Consider the following 23,967-nt stretch of genomic DNA (forward strand, 5'->3'; position numbering starts at 1 on the left):
ATACCTTGGATGTTCATATTTGCATGTATAATAGAGAAAACATAGATCCAAGGTATTTAGGTTTGCATGTACACTTAGGAGTGTTAGAATGCTCAAAACCCAACAGTGGTATCAGAGACTAGGCTTGTTTTCATGTTATACTTGCAAAAGTAGCTGAAAAATCGAGTTTTGATGCTGTCTGCCTAGCAGACTCGCCGAGTTCATGAATGGACTCGTCGAGTCCAAGGCAAAAAGCATCCAGCTCGCCGAGTTGGTTCGTGCACTCGACGAGTTGGACCCCCAGCCAGCATATATTCGACTTTTTTGGCTGGAATTAGACTAGGAACATTACCCTAAGATATTTTTTGACTTATAAACTTGTTTTTGATGTGGTAATGTTCATGCTAATCCAATTTCAAAGATAATTGTCAATAGATTCATGTTTTGTATTAGTTTAAGGTTTAGACTAATTACATTAAAAAGTTTGATTTGAATTATCATGTTCTTGTGAGTTGCTTAGATTAATAGAAAAGTTGAGTGAAATAGTTGTTTTCAATCCAAATTAATCTAAGAGTTGATTCTAAAATGTGTTTTTGTAACTTGTCCTCAAGTTATATGAAAAGTCACATTTAAGTTTCATAAAACTAACAAAAGTTGGCAAAGGTTACAAAATGAAGAGTCTAGTTCTAATGAAATGGTTTTATGACTCCATAACTTGTCCTCAAGTTATGGAGGACCAAGAGTCTCTTCATTAAATAATAAATAAAAAAAAGTGTAACCTTAATTAATTCCATAAGTTATAAAATAAAGAAAAGTTAATTCTTTTATTAGTTTAAAGTCTTCCATAACTTGTCCTTAAGTTATGGAACTTGAAGAGTTTTTGGATTAAAACTACTTTAAACACATAAGTTATGGAATTAATTAGTTTTGAATAGTTTCAAAACTTGCCCTCAAGTTTTGGAATTTGAAAAGTTTTCACTTATGAATACTTTAATTCCAAGTTAGCCCTTAGAATTTTAAAAGTTAAAATTCAACCCTTATACTTTATAATACTATAAGTTAATAATATATATATATATATATATATATATATATATATATATATATATATGTATGTATGTATAAGAGTAAAGTCAGTCTTACCGTTAGTAGGCCTCATTCACGAAGCAGGTCTATAAGGGGGGTATAAGGTTACTGCCTATAAAATGGCAGTTTAATGGGTGTCCACTCTCACCCACCGCTTACTTGACCGGTGGAGGGTCGTTAGCCGAACGGGTTTAACAGGACTATAATTCTCCCTTCATTAAAAGTATTAATGATAACTACTAAGTAACTAAACTCTTAATAATACCCAATCTTAGTTACTTAGGAAAATGTGAATAAGGTGCTAATCCATGAAATTACACTTTGCACTTTGTTTAAGTCGGTTAGTGGAGCGTGTGTGGTTAACCGGCACACTAACTCCTATTTAACTAGGTAGGCAAAGGGTAACTTAATGTTTATCATAGTATCGATGGAGCGTGTGTGGTTCACCGGCATACTAACTCATATTTAACAAGGTAGGCAAAAGGTAACTTAATGTTTATCATAGTATCAATGGAGCGTGTGTGGTTAACCGGCACATCGATTGAGGGGTAAACTCTTAAGGGTACCAAGTAATTTGCATGGTTACTTCACACCTTATTTTGTGATCCTCGACATCCCAGTCACAAAACCTAAAGGTCACACTCGAGATTGAAACATGCCATTGAACAGTTCAATGAATCTCAAAGATCTAGGAGTTTCAAAACCAATTAAAACCTAATAATACATTTCGTTTATCTTGGTCGAAATTGGTGAATCGTCATTCACCTACCTTCAAATATTTTATAGCTTGGATTACGGCTTCCCTCTTTTAAGTTATAAAATAGTTTGTTGGGTCCTAGCCTTAATATTTCATATTGGGTGTCATATTAAGGACTTTAGATCAACTATCTTGAATATCTCCCAAAGGATGTCTGGTTTAGACAGTTATGATCTTCCCGAATCCCTTCAAACAATCTTTCCTAAATGAAGATGACGTCCCTTGGAAATCATACTTCTTTCATCTCCTCCAATTATTCTCCCCAACCCACAAGTTCTTGAAAAATTTAAGGTCACTCAAGCCCTATTAGCAAGCAAAGGTCTATGTGTGATCATATCTTGGAGATGTAGTCACATATTGACAAGCCGGGAGAGTTGGGTGTCAAAGTCTTGAGAAAGTTGGTGGCTCAACTACTTTCTAAGTCACATAGTGAGTTCTTTTAGAACACCTATAAAACAGACTATGACAAGACCCTTAATGATCTTATCTATTTGCTAAGATCAACTTCCTAAAACTTTATGGACATTGACAATGATGACATTGGATATTTAGTAAAGCTCTCTCTTCCCAGTGGAAAGGGATCGGCTATAGTCAACTTGGTTGACTAAATGGTAAAGAGAAATGCTAAGTCTGTGATAGTCCCATGTACCATTATCAAAGAGTCCATATGTTTATGTTGCCAAAGGAAGGGGCATTAGTTGCGAAGCTGCCAAATTTATCTAAGGATGTTAAAGTCAATAAGTTTGACTCTACTTCAGGTAAAGTCCACTATCTAACTCTGCTAAGTTGCTATTATGAGATTCTTGACACATGATGTGACTGGGTCATATGGTGATGTTTTAAGAATCAAAGAAAAGTAAAGTAACTTAAAGAAAGAATATGCTGAATCTAATCGCGTAGATGGATTTCTATCGCACAGTTTGAAGATTGGATTCTTGAGCTACTTCTTAGGAGTTATAAGATATTGCTTAGGAATAGATAACAACAAGTTTTCATATGGATTGTAAGGTAAGTTTTTTCCTCAAAGTTTTTAAAATAAAAGGAAATTTTCTGATTTTATTTATTTTAAAATATCCTTACAATGGCATCTGTGAAAATTTTTGTTGCTTATAGGATTCCATTGATAGCAATAGTGGAAATATGAAATTGATTCTTTCATTTGTGGTAATGTCTAAATTTACCAAATAAGGAAAGATTCCCATCACCCAAGTTTCAATTGGACCGGAACTTGGAATCATGCAAGTTGTATAGCATGATGAATGAGAACTTTCAATTATTGGAAAATTAAGACTAATTACTTATTCACATGGATGTGTGAGTCAAGTAATGGACTAAGGGATCGAGTACACATTCTTGTGCACTGATTATGTCCACCACAAAAGATCGATAAGACTATTCGTCATAGTTTACTAAAGCCTAGTAAATATGATTATACTTACTAGCTTAAGTGTAATTCTGAGACATTGGAAAAGGTTCCAATGTAAGGCAGAGCGAATAAGAAGAATCAACTTAGGCAAAAAGATAAAAGTTTCTCAAATTTGAAAAGATGGGAGAGTACTTTAGTATCAGTTTTGTGATCATCTTAATGATTAAGAAAGCATAGCATAATTAGTTCTCTAAGGAATTCTTAGTGCATTCTTATGACTAAGACCTTGAATTGTTGAAATGGTTAAATCAAGAAGATGAGTCATACTTCGTTCCAATACAAGTCTTAGAGTCATACTCCAAGATTGTAATTTGAGTGACATGTCTTAAAGAAGGTTTAAAAACACTTGTCAAATGTAAGAGTAAAAGTTTTCTACTCTTGTACATTTGAAATTGGTAAGTTGTGATGTTTTGGATAAAACAAAGACCAACTTAGGCCAATTGTGTGAAGTGTTTGTCTTGATTAGAATCCACACTATCTCTTGAATATCTGACAAGAAAGTCTTATATGTCAAGAGGACAGTGGGAGTCTTAAAGGTCTTGAAAGTCTCAAGAACTAATCAAGAATAAAACCTAAAGTTCTTCACTAGCACACAACTTGAGGTTTATAACCTATCGTGTTGACATATTCTGTGCCAATTACAGTTAAAGTTGGCTTTGCGTATGAGTTCTTAGAGTTCTCTATTTGTTGCATAACAACTTGGAAGCAATGGTAGGCCCTTGAGCTGCCAGGTGGCAAGGAATTAAGATTGAGTTCAATCCATATGAGTTTGGATTTGTCATTATCCTTGACTTGTGATTATGGTATTGAAAAATTCGTATGGGTAGGAACCCATACACCATAAAAAATCTAAGTGTCATAAGGTTTCTCTCCGATTCATGAAAATGATGGTGAGGAAACACTTTCACTAAGTAGATTTTAGCTAGATAGCAATTGTGATATTTGCATTCTCAAAGTCGTTAGTGGAGCGTGTGTGGTTTACCGGCACACTAACATGGACTTGTGAGAAGTGGTAAAGGTCTAAACAATTGAGACTATGATTACGACATCCCTTTTCATAGTTCTAAAATTGTTTAGAAACACCTGTGAGCTATCTAAGAGAGGTGTATGATTTTGATAAAGTTTTATCAAAACAATCTAGTATCAGAAATCAAAACTTTGGTAAGAAAGTCAGCTGATTTCTGAGTACATGTCAAAGCTAGTGGGAGCATAAGTGTTATGCTAATAATCATCATGTTAGTGGGAGCATGATAATTATGATAAAGGTTGCAAGTTAGAAATGTTAATTATAGAAAACAAAAGTTTTAATTCGTGAGGCTGCAGGGGTTGAAAAAGTTGTTTTGCTATAATTAAGGGATAGGAAATTACTTCATCTCAAATCTAAAAACTTAGATTGAGGTTTTAATCGTATTTAGTCAAGGATATATATATATATATATATATATATATATATATATATATATATATATATAAGAATTTCATGTTGGAATGGCTCAACATAAGGAAATTATGTATATGGGTCCATTATTTGTGTTCTAAAGTTCGATTATGATTACGGCATCCCTTTTCATAATCTGAATTATGAGAAATTGGCAAATTGAAATGGAAATATTATAGAAAAAGACTGGTTTAGTCTTTATGTGAGACATCATGAATCGTGTCTCATATGCTTCGGACATAGGATCGATTACATGTGCTATATTCATCCTTTCTAAAATTTTCCAAATGCGTGGGGCATTAAGAAGAGAAAAGTTTTAGAACTGGATATGACTAAAAGGATTAAGCAATTGTCGAGGATAAGCTAAGGTTTACCAAATATTGGTTGCTCAAGGACAGTTGGAAGTATAGTGATAATTCTGGAAGGACCATATTGACATAATCTGTAAGGAGGCAACTCTTGTTCAGAAGTGATAGTCAAAATGGAATATGGAAATGTTTCAAAGTTAGAAATTATTCAATATGTGTAAGATTAGGAAACCTAATCCAAGAAGGATGTTTCCAAGGAGTTGATCTCCTTTGGAATACTCTATAATGATTGTTGCTAATCCTTGTGATTTTGTGCATAATCATTACAAGAGGATCAATGCATATAAGTTTAGAATCTAACAGATTTTAGTAAATGGCATGAATTTGGAATTCTTGCATTTGCAGTAAGGATTTTGGACTGTGAAAGAGGATCATTGGAGTTATGTTCAGTTGATCTAATTCACAAAGTGAAGATCAAAGACAAACATAGTATGCATACTTAGTGTATGGCATGACTAGTGTTTAGAAAACATAGTGTACATGCTTGGAGCATGGGACAACTATTGTTTTAAATTCAAGAATAAAGTTGATAGCTGAAACAGTATACAATGAATAATGTGTAATCATATGGTGATAAAATAAGGTGTTTTATTTATGTTCATAGGTTTTGATACCATATTGGATTCAATTATTCTTGTGTTTCATTTTGCATGTTTTGACTTCCAGAATAAACTAGGTTATTCTTCCGGAATGACTAAGTTATTCAAACCATCCACATTCGGTCATATGTTGGAAGTAGATATGAATTAAGACTGTCATGGGTTGGCTTGTAGAGGTCTAAGGTGTTGGACAAAAGGCTACAACACTCATGAGTGCTCATAAGTTCTGAGTATTGGATTCAAGCCACGCTCATTGGAATCACTTCATGGATTTTATCACGAGTGATCATGAGACGATAATATCTTATATTCTTCAAACCTAGAGATATGAGTTGTTACTATGAGTTGATAGTACATTGATTGCACGAAAACGCATTGGTAACTCGATGTTATAAAACATGTCTTTGTGTATGATTCAACAAGTAGTAGAACAACCCATACGAGTCAAAGTTTATCCATTCCTTTTACCTTCGGGATAAAAGCGATATCTGTGGGCCCCTTGATGATTTGATGATGACAAATGGAAGTGCTCGGCCGGGCCATGACTGATTTGATTTGTTCAATTAGTCAGTCGTCATAAATCGGAAATCGGGAAACAACAAATGGACAGAGAGAATGATTATAATCCATGTCTCAGTCCATATGATATCTAGAATGGAGGAATATATGATCCCTTATCTAATGGACAAGTCATTGACAAAGGTCAGAGTTCATCTACAAGTTCAGATTTCGACGGAAGCTTTTGAGAGCTACGATTGCCAGTCGGTTCTTGAAGTCATACGCAATAATAGTTTTAGACTTATCCAAGTGGGAGACTGTTGGATTAATGTCTAAGTCCATAACTATAATTGGTAAGATTTGACCCGACCCGGCATGGTCTATTTGGGTTGCATGGCATCATGCACTTGGATAGACTAAATGAGAGAAATAAGACACTCATGGTTATTAATATATTATAAGTTCTAATATATTAATAATAAGAATAATAATATTTAATTAGCATTAATCAAGAGTTAATTTAGAATTAATTATGTGATCAAAAGAAGACTAATTAAATATATGGGTTGATTGGGCAAATCATCCATAACTTATATAGTGGGCCAAAGCTCCATGGATAATCAAGTTGGGTTAAACCCATAGGATGCTCCATGGAGGTTACATAACCCATGGGTCATGGAAATGAAAGGTCATGAAAATTAGGGTTAACATGGTGTAACCCTAATTGTAAGACACTATATAAGCATCATATTATTCACCAAAATTGGCCACTAGTGTGAAAGAAGAGGAGCTAGCCGATTTCATGAAGTGTAGATTTCTCTCAAGTTATTCCATGTGTATTTGGTGTTGTGTGAACCATTTGAGGTGTCACACTTGAGGCACTTGGCACTCAAGCTTCATGAAGACTTTCTACATGGAAGAGGTATGTATTCTATCTTGTTATATTCATTGTTTTGAATGCTAAAATAGGATAATACCTTGGATGTTCATATTTGCATGTGTAATAGAGAAAACATAGATCCAAGGTATTTAGGGTTGCATGTACACTTAGGAGTGTTAGAATGCTCAAAACCCAACAGTTAAGTCCAAGTTAGTGTGCCGGTTAACCACATACGCTCCACTAACAAGTTAAACAAAGTGTAAAGTGTAATTTCATGGATTAGCACCTTATTCACATTTTTCCTAAAGTAACTAATATTTGGAATTTAATAAAAGATTTTAGTTACTTTATAATATTCATCATACTTTTAATGAGAATTTATAAGTCCTTATCCTACTCGTTCGGCTAACGACCCTCCACCAGTCAAGCAAGCGGTGGGTGAGAGTGGACACCCATTAAGTTGCCATTTTATAGGCAACAACCTTATACCCAACTTATAGTCCGACTTCGTGAATGAGGCATACTAGCGGTAAGACAACTTTGATCTTATACATATATATATATATATATATATATATTATTGACTTATAATATTATAAGTATAAGGGTTGAATTTTAACTTTTAAAATTGTAAGGTTGGAACTAAAGTTTTAATCAAGACTTTACTTGTTCCAAAACATGAGGGCAAGTTTTTTAAACTTTCAAAACTTTTCATTTCTTGTAACTTAGGAGTTAATTAGGGTATTAAAATGAAGACTCTTCATTTTTATAACCCATGTGTTCTTTTAATGGTTTTAAAGCAAAGTGACTTTTGGTTTTCCATAACTTGAGGACAAATTATGGACTCCATTAAAACACATAATGATCAAGAATTAATCTACCACATAGGTAACAAACAATTCCTATGATCATCTAAACGTCATAAGATCAAGAACATGAACATGAACACTTTCATGAATCAATAATTGCACTTAAAACTTTGTAATTTTGATAACTTGTTGTTGTAAATGGATTAAGAAGAACATTAAACCATCTAAAACAAGTTTTCAAGTACCAAAACAATTTAGGGTAATGTTTCTAGTCCATTTCCAACAACAAATGTCGAAAATCTGCATTCTAAGGCTCCTACTCGCCGAGTGCACGAACCTACTCAGCGAGTAGGTTGAAGATTCACATGAACTCGGCGAGTCCCCCCATGGACTCAACGATTTCATTAGGCAAATTGCACAAAATCGAATTTTTTCAACAATTTAGCACAAATAACAAACAAACAAGCCTAGGCTCTGATACCACTGATGGGTTTTGAGCATTCTAACACTTCCTAAGTGTACATGCAACCCTAATAACCTTGGATCTATGTTTGTCTAATTATCATGCAAAGTTGAATTCCAAGGTTATATTCCTATCTAGCATACACGGGGAACAATATTTAACTTGAATGAAAGATAGAATAACTTACTTGTTGCTTATGTTCCTTGAAACCTTGTGAGCCTAGCACCCCAAGTGTGATGCCTCAAATGTTTCACACAACACCAAATGCTCTTGAAAAGACTTTTGAGAAAACACACACTTCTTAAAATCGGCCTAGCCCTCTTGTTTCATATGTGTAGCCAATTTTGGTGGAGAATGGGACTCTTATATAGTGTTGATACATCTAGGGTTACACTATGTAAACCCTAATGTGTCATGACTCTTCATTTCCATGACCCATGGGCTTGTAACTCCCATGGAGCATTCGTGGAGCATCCTATGGGTGGAACCCAACTTGATAATCCATGGAGCCTCTTAGTCCGCTATACAAGATATGGATGATTTACATAATCAACCCATATATTTAATTAGTTATCTTTTGACCACTTAATTAATTCTAAATTAATTCTTAATCAAACTAATCAAATAATATTATTAATATATTAAAACTTATAATATATTAATAATCTCTAAGTGTTATTTCTCTTATTTAGTCTATCCAATTGCATGGTGCCACGCAACCCAAATGGACCATGCCGGGTCGGGTCAAGTACTTACCATAAATATTTATGGACTTAGACACCTTATCCAACAAAAGGTTATTGACAGGAAGAAGGAATTGACTACAAAGACACCTTCGCACCTATTGCTAGATTAGAATCTATTCGCATCTTCTTGGCATATGCAGCACACAAAAACTTTGAAAATTTTCAAATGGATGTGAAGTGTGCATTCTTAAATGGAGAATTGGAAGAGACTATTTATGTAGAACAAACGCCTGGGTTCATAAATGAAAAATATCCCAATCACTGTTACATTCTTGAAAAAACGGTTTGTGGTTTAAAGCAAGCTCCAAGAGCCTAGTATGAAACTCTTACTCATTTTCTTAAAATGTCTAAATTCAAGCAAGGTTCGGTTGACCTAACCTTCTTTCGCAAGAAAGAGGGTGAACACTTGATGATTGTGCAAATTTATGTTGATGACATCATCTTCAGATCTACAAATCCAGACCTTACAACTGAGTTACAAAAGTTGATGTAAAATAAATTTGAGATGAGCTCAATGGGTCCAATTAACTTTTTTCTTGGATTAAAAATTAGACAGGGACCAGAAGGAATTTTCATTAATCAGGAGGCTTACAAAAAAAATTGTTTGGTAAGTTTTGAATGATGGGAGAGTCAAAAGTGAAGGTTCCCATGGCATTTGGCACGAAGTTAACACCTTCTCTGAAAAAACCGGCTGCTGATGTTGACACTCTATCGTCAAATGATAGGGTCTTTGATGTATTTAACAGCTAGTCGACCATATATTATGTTTTCTATTTATTATTGTTCATGGTTTCAAGCTAATCCACGCGAATCTCACATGATGGCTATAAAGAATATTTTTCGATATCTAAAGCGAACCTCATCTATTGGTTTGTGGTACCCTGCGAAATCAGGATTCTTCGTAGAAGCATTTTTCAGATGCTGATTTAGGGTTGTGGTTTAGATCGAAAAGGCACAACTGGCGGATGTCAATTTCTCGATGGCAAGCTGGATAGTTGGCAATCTAAGAAACAAACATGCGTTTCGTTGTCAATAGCTAAGGCTGAATACATTGATGTAGCTTTGTGCACATCTAAAGTCATTTGGATTCAAAGCCAACTTTGTGACTATGACTTAAATATGAAAAGAATTCCACTCTATTGTGACTCCGAAAGTGCTATTCACATATGTCACAACCCAGTGCAACACTCAAAAACGAACACATAGCACTGAGGTATCACTTTATCAAGGATCATGTGGTAGACGACAACGTTCAAATTCAGTTCGTAAGATCTGTTGATCAATTGGCTGATATATTCACCAAGGCCTTGCCTGAAGCAACATTTAGTAGAATCCTTCAAGGGCTGGGAATGGTGGAAGCTGATTCTGTACCAAATCTCTATCGCATTCATAAAACAATCACTGCGAATCGGTGCGAACGTTCGCATGCTTTCTCAATCCACTATTCATTATCAGTCTGTTTTATCAATGCGAATCAATGTGAACATTCGCAGCAGTTCGCAAGGATCCGTTCATTCGTGGTTTGGTATTTCAAATATCCTTATCTATATTTTGTGTATATTTTCTTATCTCTTTGTTTGATTGACTTATCTTCTCTCCGTTTTCAAAATTGTTCAGTATTGCGAATCGGTGAAAACGTTCGCAGCCTTTCGCAGTCAACTGCTCATTACTTGTCTTTTCACTGCGAATCAGTGTGAACGTTCGCATGCTTTCGCAGTCCACTGTTCACTATCAGTTTGTTCTTATCCTTATTTTTATAAACACTTCAAAAACAATTTTTTTTATTTTACTACTTTTCAAAAACAACAAAATCACAAAAATACTTTTTATCTTCTATTCATTTTCCTTTGCACATCAAGAACATAAACGAGGACGTTCACATTGTCTATCTACTTGTGTGATGGGGCAGGTATAACTCCTTTTACTTATGAATTAGCTAAGTGTCCCTAGAAGCATGCTGCCGTATGTTGACCTAAGCCTCAACGACTCGACTGTGAAGCCTTAATGAATTTGATATCACCAATCAATTCTTCCTAATCAGGCTGCGAATTCACATCAGTCATGAGCTACCTTATTCTTCTCACATTGAGTTAAGATATTTGCATGGTCACATTCACATTGCAAAGGTACTATCACTTTCTTGTATCCATCTACTCTCTTCTCCATCACCTTCGCATTCATCAATAGAACCCTTGAGACTCTCAACAATTACCACTGAGGTTTATGGTTAAGCAAACTTCTGTGTTAATGATCTTAGTTTCGTTTTACTACGAACTGAGTGAAACCCAAAATTCAATTCCCACAATGAATTGATGGTGAACAATCTCATGTTCTAGCTTTCACCCAAGAATTAATGAAACCACTTTCGTGGGAAGTACCATGAAATCTCTTTTTATTTTTGCGTGATCTTTATGAAATTGTCTATTACCAAGACATTTCTACCCAAAAGATCCAGTTAATTTTTTTTGAGATTTCAATATTATATCAAGTCAATTATAATAAATTCCCAACCTACGCGTTCAACTGAATACACTGGTCACACGAGTAGCTTTTCCAACTTTCGCACTTATGTCAAGTTTGTAGTTTGGTCAATGGATAAACCATCTTTACCAGCCTTATATAAAAGATGCCTTTCAGTGTTTCTCATTAAACAGCTGATTGTATTCAACAGGTAACCGAACAGACACTTTTTAGTCTCTCTTGACTATAAAGGAAGATATCTTTTCCTGGGATCAACAGTTTTATGTCATCTATGTGGCATCACAACATCCCACAAATAAACCTTGTTTTATTTCTTTTTCTTTGACACTCTTGCACGAAGATCCCTGTGATTTTCAAAAGTTTTGTTCGTGGTTCTATTTAACTTTCAGGTTCGCAATCATATGCACTCAATGTAATTTCCTTACTATGAAAGAAGATTGGCTGATGCATTAATTTTAAAAAGATCAGAATTCAAATAGGCGCGTGAAAAGTTGAACAGACCGCTATTCTTACGTCGCGTGACACATGCCTCTTACTTGTCATAGCTGTCAAATCGCGCTTTTTCAAGCGACAGTTCAGTTCTCGATACTATCTCTCCGGATTTCTCTCACCAAATCAAATCGTATAAAGGGATTTTGACGGTTCATTATCTCCTTACCAATCTCAAAATTCTCTCAAATTTTTTTTGCAATTCAAAGGCTTTCTACTGTTCATCTTATTCCTAGCTTCATCAATGGCGGCTTCCTTTGAAAATCAATCAGTGCAAGATCAAACTGTTCATTCTACACTTCTTATAGTCAAGAAACACCAGAACCTGATAATCGATTTGAATCTGGTCAAGTATGATGCCTTCCTCCTTCCTTTGATCGAGTGTCTGAAGTACTCTCCTCTCACGATTGCTATGACTCAATTCGAGAATATCCCTCTCTCGATTCTCTCCAAAGCTTATACAACTGATAATTATGTCAAGGATGAGGAAAGGGTTTATTTTGACATTCATAATCAAACCACATCAATTTCGAAGACCCGATCTGCTCTCTTCTTGGGCTTCCACAATCTGAGAATCTGATTAATCCATAAACCATCTCCAATGTAGTTATCCAGGAAATGTTCTACCAAATGGGATACAAGGAGCCCCTCACAGTTGTATCCAAGTTCAAGAAACCCAATCTGCCACCAATTTGGAATGCTCTTTTCACCATTCTATTTAAGTCCTTCTCTGAAAGAGTCACAGGAAGTGACTGTGCAAGCAACCTCTTTATGGGACTGATGTATGGACTCTACACTGGGGAAAACATCGACTATGGTTCTATTCTTTGGGCTCAATTCATCTAGAGCAGTCATTATGTAACTCGTCATAGTGAGGTCTCCTGTGCGAGATTTTGGATTGTGGTGGTCAACAAGGCTATTAAGCAGCTAAAGATTAAAGTGATGTCTGATGCATTGACGGCTTCTATTGCAACATTCCACATAACAGGGATTATCATGGCAGACCAGTCAAAGTTTGATTTTATTGGTTCAATTTAGGAGGCAATGTTTCACGATGTTCCTCCATAAAGTAAGATTCTCGAAGGACATCGTACTCTCACTCCTTCAGGACCTCGTCCTCTCACTGGCGAATTTCAATCTATTCTGGATGAGGTTGACAAACCAAAGAAAGGGGCAAAGGATATAAGAAACCTGCCAAGAATGATTCTGCGAAAGAAGGACCCTCTGCAGCTATGAAACCTCCATGTAAGAAGCGAAAGGCTCCTTCAACTTCTACTGTTGCACCCAAGCGAAGGAAGCAATCCGCAAGAAGGCAAAAGTCTCCCACTCCAAGTCCTTCTCAGAGTGACGATGAAAACTCAGATTCTAAGACTGAGTCAAAGATTCGCATTGAGAAGGATCCTCCTGTTCACAATAAGGGTGTTGAACCTATTCGCACTAAAGAACAGGAACAAGTTCACACTGAGCGTGAGGTAACTCCACCCGTTCAAGATTTTGTTCCTTCTCCTCCTCCCTCACCAAAAACAACTACTTCTGTACCAATAACCATCACACCGCTCCCAGTTGTATCATTCCAACCTCCCACAACGATTCCTGTCTCCTTACCCATTTTCACTGATTCCACGATTCCACCCCAATCCTCTTCAGCTCCTAAATGTTCATTCAACCTGTTTGATACGGGGGCTAACACTTCAAGTTTTTCAACCTATGCTACCCCACCCATCTCTGCCATTCGTACTGACAATCCAGAGATGCTTTTTGGAAATGATGACGCTGAAGATTTAGACGCTTTCTCTTTCAGTCCTTATCAAATAAGGGTTCATATTGATGATGATGTCTCTATTTCAAAAGCAGAGTTCAAGTCCATCCATGAGAAGCTTGATCAGTTGCTTCTCGCATCCAACGCTTCTGCTTCTGAAGATTATTCCAAAGCTATTGTTGAAGCCATTCTTGAGCGAGTCACAAAGGAGCATACTGCTAATTTTTCCTCTTTCTCTAAAGTAGTTTCGGACTCAACTGCTGTATGCAAGGAAACGACCGAAAACGTCGATAAACTAATTACTTATACAAGGTTGTTTATGGATGAATGCCAGGTTACCGATAAAAACAACACCTCCATCAGCAACAAAGAAATTCAAAATGTTGGTGCCATGTTTAAAGCAGAGAAGTCAAGCTTTGCTGAACTTCGCACTGAGTTCAAGACTGATCATGAGGCACTACAGAATGCTATTGAAGCGAGACTCTCAAAACTTCAGGTAGACTTGGCAATGGAGAGCAAAATCATGGATGCTCTAGCACTAAAAGAGGAAAAATGTAAGGTGTTGGAGACCAAACTTCACCATACTCAACAAAAGGTCGGTGATTTGCGAGCAAAAAAGGTAGCCACGCACAGTTGCATTTCTAATATTAACGGATTGCTATCTAATATCATTGAGACCCGAGACCCTATGATTTCAATTACCGTCTGAAAACATCTGCTTGAAAAGCTGAGACCAGTGTTCGTGATGTTGCACCGTAGGGTGTTTCGACGCCAATGTCGTTTCCGAAATAAGGGGAGAAAAGAGCTCAAAAGTTCATACGGCGGATGTCAAACCCAAAGTTTCTGTTAAACTACCTCCTTTCGTCAAGCAAGATCCAAAAGACAAGGTTCCGTTATTTAGCAACGAACCCATCATAGAAGACAATGAAGACGATGAGCATGATGAAGCTGAGCTTAAAAGGCGGAAGGCTCACGAAGCAGAGATTGGAAAACATGCTCGCATTGTCAGAGAGGCTGAGGAAAAAGAAAGAGCTGAAAAGGAAGCTCAGGCCACTCTTAAAATTAAAATTTTGCTTTTTCCAAATGGACCCTAAAGCGCATGCAAAACCAAGCTGTAGATATGGCAAGTCAGTACTGGTTGGATCCTATTGCTTCCTTTGAAGTTCAGAATTCACAGGATTCACAGTTTGAACTTGCCATCACTCCGAAGGCATTCAGGTTTCATGCCTTCATAAAGGTTGCCAGTGTTCCTTTCTCGGATAGCACCGGTGATCAAATGTTGCTTAACTTATACTTGAAACATATGAAACCTCAATTTGAGACCTGGAGTGCGAACAAAATTTTAGCTGTGAAGGTTACTGGGCCAATCGAGACTGAAAGCTTCCGTAATGCAAAGTTTAAAGTTGCGAGAGGATCTGCACATCAAGCTTGCGAATTTACTCTCACAGATTTGCCATGCTTGAACCCCAATGACTGGATGGTGATTTACTATATCTTGCTGCGAGAGAAGGAGAAGTGCGAACCGGTGTTTTCCCATCTTCAGATTATGATCAAGTACTACATTCAGGAAGTTGGGATGATGGATGTGGAAATTTTTGCGGTTCTAAGACAAAAACCAAGTGCTGTTCCAAAAGAAACTTCGAAAGACTTCTAGAAGCTCAAGCCCGAAAATATTTATAGGGAAGGATCGTTTGATTTTTATACTTCAAGAGATCATCCAAGTGCAGATCGACTCAAGTTATACTTTCATGTTGAAGAAAAGCACCTGTTTGCTACTTCTTGTTTGGAGTTCATTTGGAAGCTTGTTGCGAAGTATAAGGGCAACAACAAAGATGAAGTGAAGTGTTTCACTGATGTGATCACTTGGTACATTCATGTTCTCAAGCTGCTGCTGAGTTTCATTTCTAAAGTATATGAAGTGCAGAAGCGAATTACGAATTAACATGGCCATGGTTTCACTTAACGCAAAGTGGGAGATTGTTGACGATATTATGTTGCGTTATGGGCCTATGTTATTTAGTATACTTTGTATTCATAGTTTGGGCATGTCCAACCGTGTTTGTTATTTTAGGGTTTAGTATATAAGGTGCATGCATGCATTCTTATCATTAGCGCTTTTCTTAATTGTCTCATTTATTGTTCTGTAAACCCTAGCACACCTCTACAGATGAAGTTTGTAATCGACCTCTTCTGAGGTGTGGCTATATTTTAATCATTCGACATACAGATTGATTCATTTATTGTTCTTGTGCTTATTGCTCATAATTATTTACATGTTAAAGATCTAATCGATCTAAAGAGTTTTTAACTCATCAGTTACCCTTGGTATAATGTAGTATGCAGACATATAAATAAAACATATTTCTATTTATAAAACGTATTGTATCCCATGAGGGTAAAATTGTGATGTGTGATGTTTTGCATGTTAACAACTTCATATGATAGTTAGAACAATAGTATGAAAAGTATAGCAAAAGATTGATGTTTTTCACACGAGTTTAACCGTGTGTTTACTTGTATCCCCCCCCCTAAAAGTGTTTAAAGGCATTTGAAAGTATGGTGATAGGGGTATGAAATCGCTTGATAATTGGTGATTTGGACAACGTTTCGTTTCTAGGAATGATCTTTCTCGACGTATCCCCGAGTTTCTGGTGAAGAATCGGGCTTCGTGTGGGCAGTACTTCGACCGGAAAGAAGGTTTTCTCGGGAACTTCGGGGCGTCGGGACTTGCGTCGTGTATTAGAGGTGTAACCGCGGCTTCGGGGTAGTTTAGAGGTGTCCAAAAGTGAGAAAGTATAGGAGAGAGTTTGGAAATGTGCAACCAAGGCCGGCTGTCGTCGATCTCTATTTATGGGTTAGAAGTTCAGGGTTCACGTCGTGAACCACATTTCACGTCGTGACCTTGGTCCTGCTCAGGTCATGGCATTCGTCATCATCCACTTGCTCTGGAAGGTGTAAAATCTCTGAGTTCACATCGTGAACCCTATGTTCACATCGTGAGCTCTGACACAGTGTCGAAATTTGTGCCCCGAACTTCAGAAATTCATATCTTTCGCATACGAGCTCCGTTTTTGACGTTCTTTATATCCACACGTAGGTTAGATTATGCTCTACAACTTTCGTTTAGACCATCGGCTGATTTTGACTTTTACTTTAATATTATATTTTAAGTAGGCCGGGACAGGAAAAGTCCGTTAAGAATCCATAACTTCTTCATCCGACGTCCGTTTTCGTCTGTCTTTTTACCGTTGTACTACTATTGTCGAGATCTTCGATTCTCATTTAGGTCGCGTCGGCTAACAGTTGCTCAATCTTTATTTCGAGTTTTTAGCTGTCTACTACTATAACCGAAACCTAGAAAAATCATAACTTCCTCACACGAAGTCAGATTTGGACGTTCTTTTTATTTATGATGACGGTTTAAGGATATCTACGACTATCATTTAGATACCTAAGGCTAAAAAGTATTTTACTGAAATTTCGTGTTTTACGCTTAATAGTGTTTTACAATATTTGTTGCGTATTTTTGATTGGTCATAACTTCTTCGTTATAACTCGGATTTTAGTGTTCTTTATATTTTTGAAAAACCTTGACACGATATCTATCATTTTATACATCCCAAACAGGGTTATTGAACAATCTATTTTTGAACTAAATTTGACTGGTGTTACAGTCTTGGAATATCAGGTTGTTACATCATACTAACTCGCCGAGTCCACGCATAAATCCTCGCATGACAATCTTCATCGTCCTCTCCGAGTTGGCCGTGCAACTCGTCGAGTCCCTTTAGTCCTTTCTCCATTAAGATGCTTTTTGTAACGACCGTAGATTCATGATAGTCAATTTAAAGATAATAGGGGTCGAAAACAATTTTTCAACAAAATATTATTTAGAATACATAATCTTAACCAAGTTGTAGAATATGTCTCAAGGGTTTCGTACATATAAAGAGTGCCAAAATCCGAGTTATAACGAAGAAGTTATGACCTGTCGAAGTTTTGCGACGGAATCGGCACGGCACCGGGAAGACATAAATAGTGAATTTATGATAGATCGACTTTTAGCCTTAGTAATCTAAATGAAAGTCGTAGAATATGTTAAACTGAGAGCTTCCATAAAAAGAACGCCCAAATCTGAGTTCGTATGAGGAAGTTATGATTTTTCGAAGTTTCGGATTAGCAGTGTACAACCTGAAATTCGAATAATAGATCAAGAGGTTTTTAGCCGACACGACCTAAAAAAGAATCGAAGTTCTCGTTAAGAGTAGCGTAACAAGAAAAGGATGGGCAAAAACGGACGTCGGATGAAGAAGTTATGAGAATTTAACAGACCAATCCTGTCCCGGCCTGTTAATAATATAACTTTTAAAATAAAGTCAAAATTATCCGATGGAGTCTAAACGAAAGTTGTAGAGTACGTTCTCATTTTCTCGTTGATATAAAGAACGTCGAAAACAAAGCTCGTACGCAAAAGTTACGAATTTTTAAAATTTAGACTTGAATTTGCAAAACTTGTTGCTCGATTGATGACGTGGCATGATCTGGACCGTCATTCGCTGATCACGCCTCGCTTCGGATGGATGACACGTCGCCCTTGCATACGCCCGCGTCCGAAGTCAGTACGCCCCGCGTACCCTCTCCCTTATCCATCCGATGTACGAAGACAGTTGGATCCGAGCTGATGGCCTTATCCGAGGCGTACACCCAGCGTACCCTCGGTACGCCCAGTGTAATCCGAAGTCCTCCGGCTATAAATAGCATGCGAGCCATTCCGAAAATCTCACACCTTTCTTCATTTATTCTCTCTAAACTTTCTCTCTCTAGGGTTTTTAACCCTCCCCTAAGCCTAGGTGATCCCCTAGTACCCGAAGGAAGCTTCAAGGCTCCACTACAAGAAAAAGACCCTTTTACGACGCGCAAACCACGACACTCATTGATTTATGTTACGCAAAAGAGAGTGACATTAAAAAAGTGTCATCTCTTCAAAAAAATTTAGGATTTAGGTCGCGCATTATTGAGTGCCCTTAAATTAATGTTATAAGAAAAAAAATTAAAAAGACGGAGGGCGCTGTATCTTAAATGCGCGCGTTTAGGGGGGGGGGGGGAAATGAAATCCCCAAAAATATTTTAAAACCCCGCTTCTCACTCTCTCCTTATCCTTTTCTCTGGAAACCCTAATCCGCCTCCACCACTACTTTATCCTTAAGGAATAACACAACGAAGCTGGTATCTCAGATCAAGATCAACTACTCCGGCATGAAATCCCCAAAAAAAATTAAAACCCCGCTTCTCACTCTCTCCTTCTCCTTTTCTCTGCAAACCCTAATCCGCCTCCACCACTACTTTATCCTTAAGGAATAATACAACCAAGCTGATATCTCAGATTAACTATTCAGCATCGAGTTAACCCCAACATGTATAGTTGTTGCGAAAGATGGAGAAGGTCGAGAAGAAGATATCGAGGTTCTTACAGAGCCCTCTTCGGGCTCAAGTCCTCGCTGACGTGCATCATGTGAGAGTCGAGACCACCAAGTGGTTTGATCGACTTGAGGGTTCCGCTCGGAGGCTAAAGTAGCGGATCGGGTCCATGAAAATAGGAGGAGGCGGTGAAGGATGGTGGTTGGAGGAGGCGATGAATAAGATGAACGAGGAGCAATATGAGGGTGGTTTGGAATGGTTGGAATGGAGCTGGGGAAGAGGAAAGTTAAAGTTATGCTTCGCTCCTAACTTCATTTTCCATTTTTTTTGCTGCCTCTAAAGTGTTCGATGAAATGTTTTTGTTAAAGTTATGCTTCGCTCCTGTAGAATGATGATAATCCAACATCAACTGCTCCAAGAACTTTTATCAATCAATTGCCTGATTGGAGCATGCTACTTGCTGCTATCTCAACCATTTTCTTGGCTGCTGAGAAGCAATGGATGATGCTAGATTGGAAAACTAAACGCCCTGACATGCTTTTGGATCTTGATCCTTTTGGTTTAGGTAGAATGGTTGAAGATGGGTTTGTTTTTCTTCAAAACTTTTCTATTAGATCTTATGAAATAGGGGCTGATTGAACAGCATCAGTAGAAACATTAATGAATCATTTGCAGGTATCCTCATACTTCATGAAGTTTTCTTTTTGGTTTGGTATGTGTTTATGTGTGTGTGTGATTTTACTAAACTACCCTTTTTGTTGATTTGGTAGGAAACAGCTCTTAATCATGTAAAACATGTTGGACTCTTGGGTGATGGGTTTGGTTCGACTCCTGAGATGTGTAAAAAGAATTTATTTTGGTTGGTGACAAAGATGCAAGTTCTGGTAGATCGTTATCCCACTTGGCAAACTATAAATTCTATTCATCTATGTGATATTTTTGACACTTTTACCCTTATCTATTCTTACACATTCAAAATAATTTCAGGGGCGATATGGTCCAAGTAGATACATGGGTAGCTGCTTCTGGGAAAAACGGTATGCAACGTGATTGGATGATACGCGATTATAAAACTGGAGAAATATTAACAAAAGCTTCAAGGTTGGAACTTTAACAAAGTTTTTGCTTCTTTTTCTATCTTATTGTAAATTTGGTTGATGATTTTAAAAAAAAAATCTCTTTCATTTATGGTTTTTTTTTGCTCACTTTCTTTCAGGTACTACAGAGATGGATTAGAGAGTTGAGGACTTCTTTTGATGTCTGTGTTTGTATTACATTTTGGTTTGGTGAGCTTAAGATTAGTTGTTTTAGAATTAAAGTTTTTCTAATTCTGGAATTATTTTTTTTCTTAATATTTTATGCAGTCTCTTTTCTTAATATTTGAAACTGTATGAGTATGTTTCTTTGTTTTTCTTGAATTAAATAAGGTTGAGTTTATAAATTAACTAATGTTTTTGTGTATATATTCTTTTTTAGCACATTTCTGTGTAAATGATTGATTCAATTTGTATAGGAAAATGAATTTCTTAATTGTTTTATAATTTTTTTCTTAAAAACGCGCGTCCATTCCTGAAGATCACAAAATGGCAACCAAAAACTAGGGCTTTTATTTCCCCCACATATAATCGTGATTTTCAGAGTTTCAAAAACACTTTCTGAATATGTGTTCTAATCATAATTGTTGATCAAAATCGTTGGGTATCAATGGAGAAATTTGGGGTTTTCAATGAAGACTGGAAGTGGCTGCTATTGGAGAGCCTTTGGTGCTCTGTTGCAGTGAACAAGACAGCTTCTGGTTTCATGTTTTTGTTAGAATATATTGTTAATTCCACCGATTTTCAGTCAGCAGCGCTTTTCTCAGTTGGGCTTCTTTACGAAGGATCTGCACACCTACAAACAATGTAAATTCTTCTGGTGAGCTTCCATGTCGTTACTGTTCCCACTTGTAATGTCTGTTAGCTGTTATTTTAATACATGGTTGCATTATTCAGTTTTTTCTTCTAGCTCTTTAGTTTATAAACTTTTATAGGGTGAGATAGGATGTAGAAGTGGAGGAGATAATTTACTCGAAAGGGAACGATACACTGTATCTGCTGGATTTTCCTTGGGTCTTGTTGCCTTGGTTATGTTGTTTTATCAGTCACACTTTCTTGAAGTTGGACTTGTTTCTTAACTTTGTTCTCATTAACTGAAGGCCGTGGGCTAGATGCAACTGGTTTCATTGATACATTAATTAGGCGGTTGTTCCAGTATGCAGGTAGCAAAGAGTTTCATCATGTAAATGCTCTTTGAATATGCTCATCACTTTTACTCTAAAAGATTCCAATTATCAGTACTCATTTCACTAAACTTTAAAGATGACTAGAATTAATATTTCATGTAGATGACTTTTTTTTTGTTAAATTGCCTTTTCTCAGGAAAGATCCCATCTCTCCAACGGATCAATGGATGATCACAATCGTGGTTCGGGGCAGGTTGTTCTTTTTACTTGTTTTTTTTAGAAAGTTGATTACCCTTTCTATCTTTTTCATTAATTTTTTGTTTTTGTTTTCTGTTCCTTGCAGATGATGGATGGAACCCAGATCAATATAGATGTAACTGCACTTGGGGCTATAAATGCTTTGGGTCTAATGTACTTAAAGGTAACTCTTTAGCAGGAAGGATGACTATATATATTTGTTTATGATTTTATGTCAGCTTTGTTCTCAAGATTTACAACTTTGAAAAAATATTCTAATGACAGACTGAATTGCAAGCGATTCTATCCAGGCTTTGTATCCCAAAAACACATTTCGAATTGCAATATGTGAGGCCCCACTTCATAATGCTCCATGTCATTTCCAGTAATTTAATAATGTGGAGCAGGTACTACTATTTAAAATTCATATGCTACATTAATATTCATCCTGGCTGACTGTGGTTTGTTTATATGTAAGATGAGAATTATCCACAGTACACAACCATTTATTTTTCTCATTTAGGCATTATTATAATATAAAACTATAAAAAATTTCATTTTTTGATATATATTTTTTGTTTTGTTTTGCAGAGGATACTAAGGAGCAAAGTCATAGTGATGCCCTAGAGAATAATCCACAGTACACAACCATTTATGTAGGCAACCTTAGCCCTGAAGAAGTACTTTTTCTACAAATGTTGCTTAAGGTAGTGGAGGGCCTTTATGTAATGTGATGGATCAACCACTTTTAAAGTTTCATCTACATCTAGTTTTATTCTTCTGACATGCTTTTTGTATTTGGTTTAACAGCTGAGGATCATAATCAAACAAAAGCCTTGTGTTGGTGTAGGGCCTTTATGTAATGCACAACATGTTTCCATGATGGCATGAAAGTGGTATTAAGTATTTGCATTCTTATTATATTATACCCCTCACATTTTCCCAAATTACCCCTTCCTCTACAATGTTTTTTTGTTTCTGTGTATTTTTTGCATTAGGTAAAGTTGATGGAAGAAAGGAATATGAAGCCACTTGATTTAAATCTTGCAGCATTATCAGCAAGATGCAGTAAAGACTTGGAGTTGAATTTGGCTAAATCATTACTAAGTGAGATAGGCCAATGTACAATTGCTTATCCATAAAATAAGCTGTTTGGAGCATTAGTATTAAAGAATTATGAAAGGCAAGATGCAACTTTACTTAGTTGCAAATTGATGTACATAGTAGATTAGATGCAAATTTATATATTGTAAGAAATAGAATTGTATGACATTAAATTTATGTAATGGATTCTATTTTTTGTATATGATATTTTATTTTCTATTATGAAACATTAAATACAAATTTAATTTGAAAATAAGTAAATCTATAAATAATATTTTTTTTAAACATTTAAAATTATGATACAGAAAAATGTGTGTCATCTACATTTATGACATGGTCTTTCTTGATAGGGGCTTTCTTGATACGCATTGTGTGTCATTAACACGCGCGTCGTAAGGTTACGACACGCGAATGCGTGTCATCTTCCTTTATGACAGGGCCTTCCTTGATACGCATTGCGTGTCGTAAATGCGCGTCGTCGCAAAAGCGCGTCGTCTCTCTTTATGACAGGGCCTTCCTTGACGCGCATTTGCGCATCATCTGAGCCTTTTACGACGCGCAATGAGCGTCGTAAAAGGCTGTTTTTCTAGTAGTTCTCCCGAAGTCCCGAGAAAAAGGGTCTTTCGGTTTTGAAACGCTGCTCCGAGCAAAGCCCGATTTTCTTTAAAATCCGTTGGAAGTGAGCTATGCTTATGCAATTTATAGCTTGCAAATTGTTATACTAATGTTATTAGGTCCTTAAAATAATTATTTGGTCTATTATTATGAGTTATATTGAGTGTTATTTAACTCTTATATAATAGTAATAATAGTCAGACTATTAAAAAGTCGCGGTTATCGTTAGACTAAACCCTAGTGGTATTAGTACTAGGTTTTATCAAAGGAAAAGTGTTTGAAAGTATCGATACGTTGTCCGAGTGTTGAGTCAGCACCTTTCAAGTGATTGCATAGTTACTTTCATCTTACACATAGATATGAAGTATTTTATATAAACTACGTGCTATGTGTGGATATTATCTGTATAATTGCTATCTATACTGGATGAACGATTTTATACATGTGTTAAATGATTTAAACTGTATATGTATTTCATATCTATGATAATGTTGGGGTAAAACATGGGTAGATGTAATAGATGGAGTATGAGTTGGATGATGAGTTGAGAGGTGAAATAGACCGTGAGGTGAGGATGAGAGGTGGACGATGTGA

At 36.4% G+C, this 23,967-nt stretch overlaps 1 pseudogene; it reads left to right on the forward strand.

Annotated features, from left to right (window-relative positions):
• Nucleotides 1–19,212: 19,212 nt before the first annotated feature.
• On the forward strand, nt 19,213–20,440 carry LOC145064666 (palmitoyl-acyl carrier protein thioesterase, chloroplastic-like; annotated as a pseudogene).
• The last annotated feature ends 3,527 nt before the right edge of the window (nt 20,441–23,967 follow it).

This window comes from Lactuca serriola, chromosome 7 (genome assembly GCF_051521515.1).
Source record: "Lactuca serriola cultivar US96UC23 chromosome 7, Lser_US96UC23_V15, whole genome shotgun sequence".
NCBI classification, from domain to species: domain Eukaryota; kingdom Viridiplantae; phylum Streptophyta; class Magnoliopsida; order Asterales; family Asteraceae; genus Lactuca; species Lactuca serriola.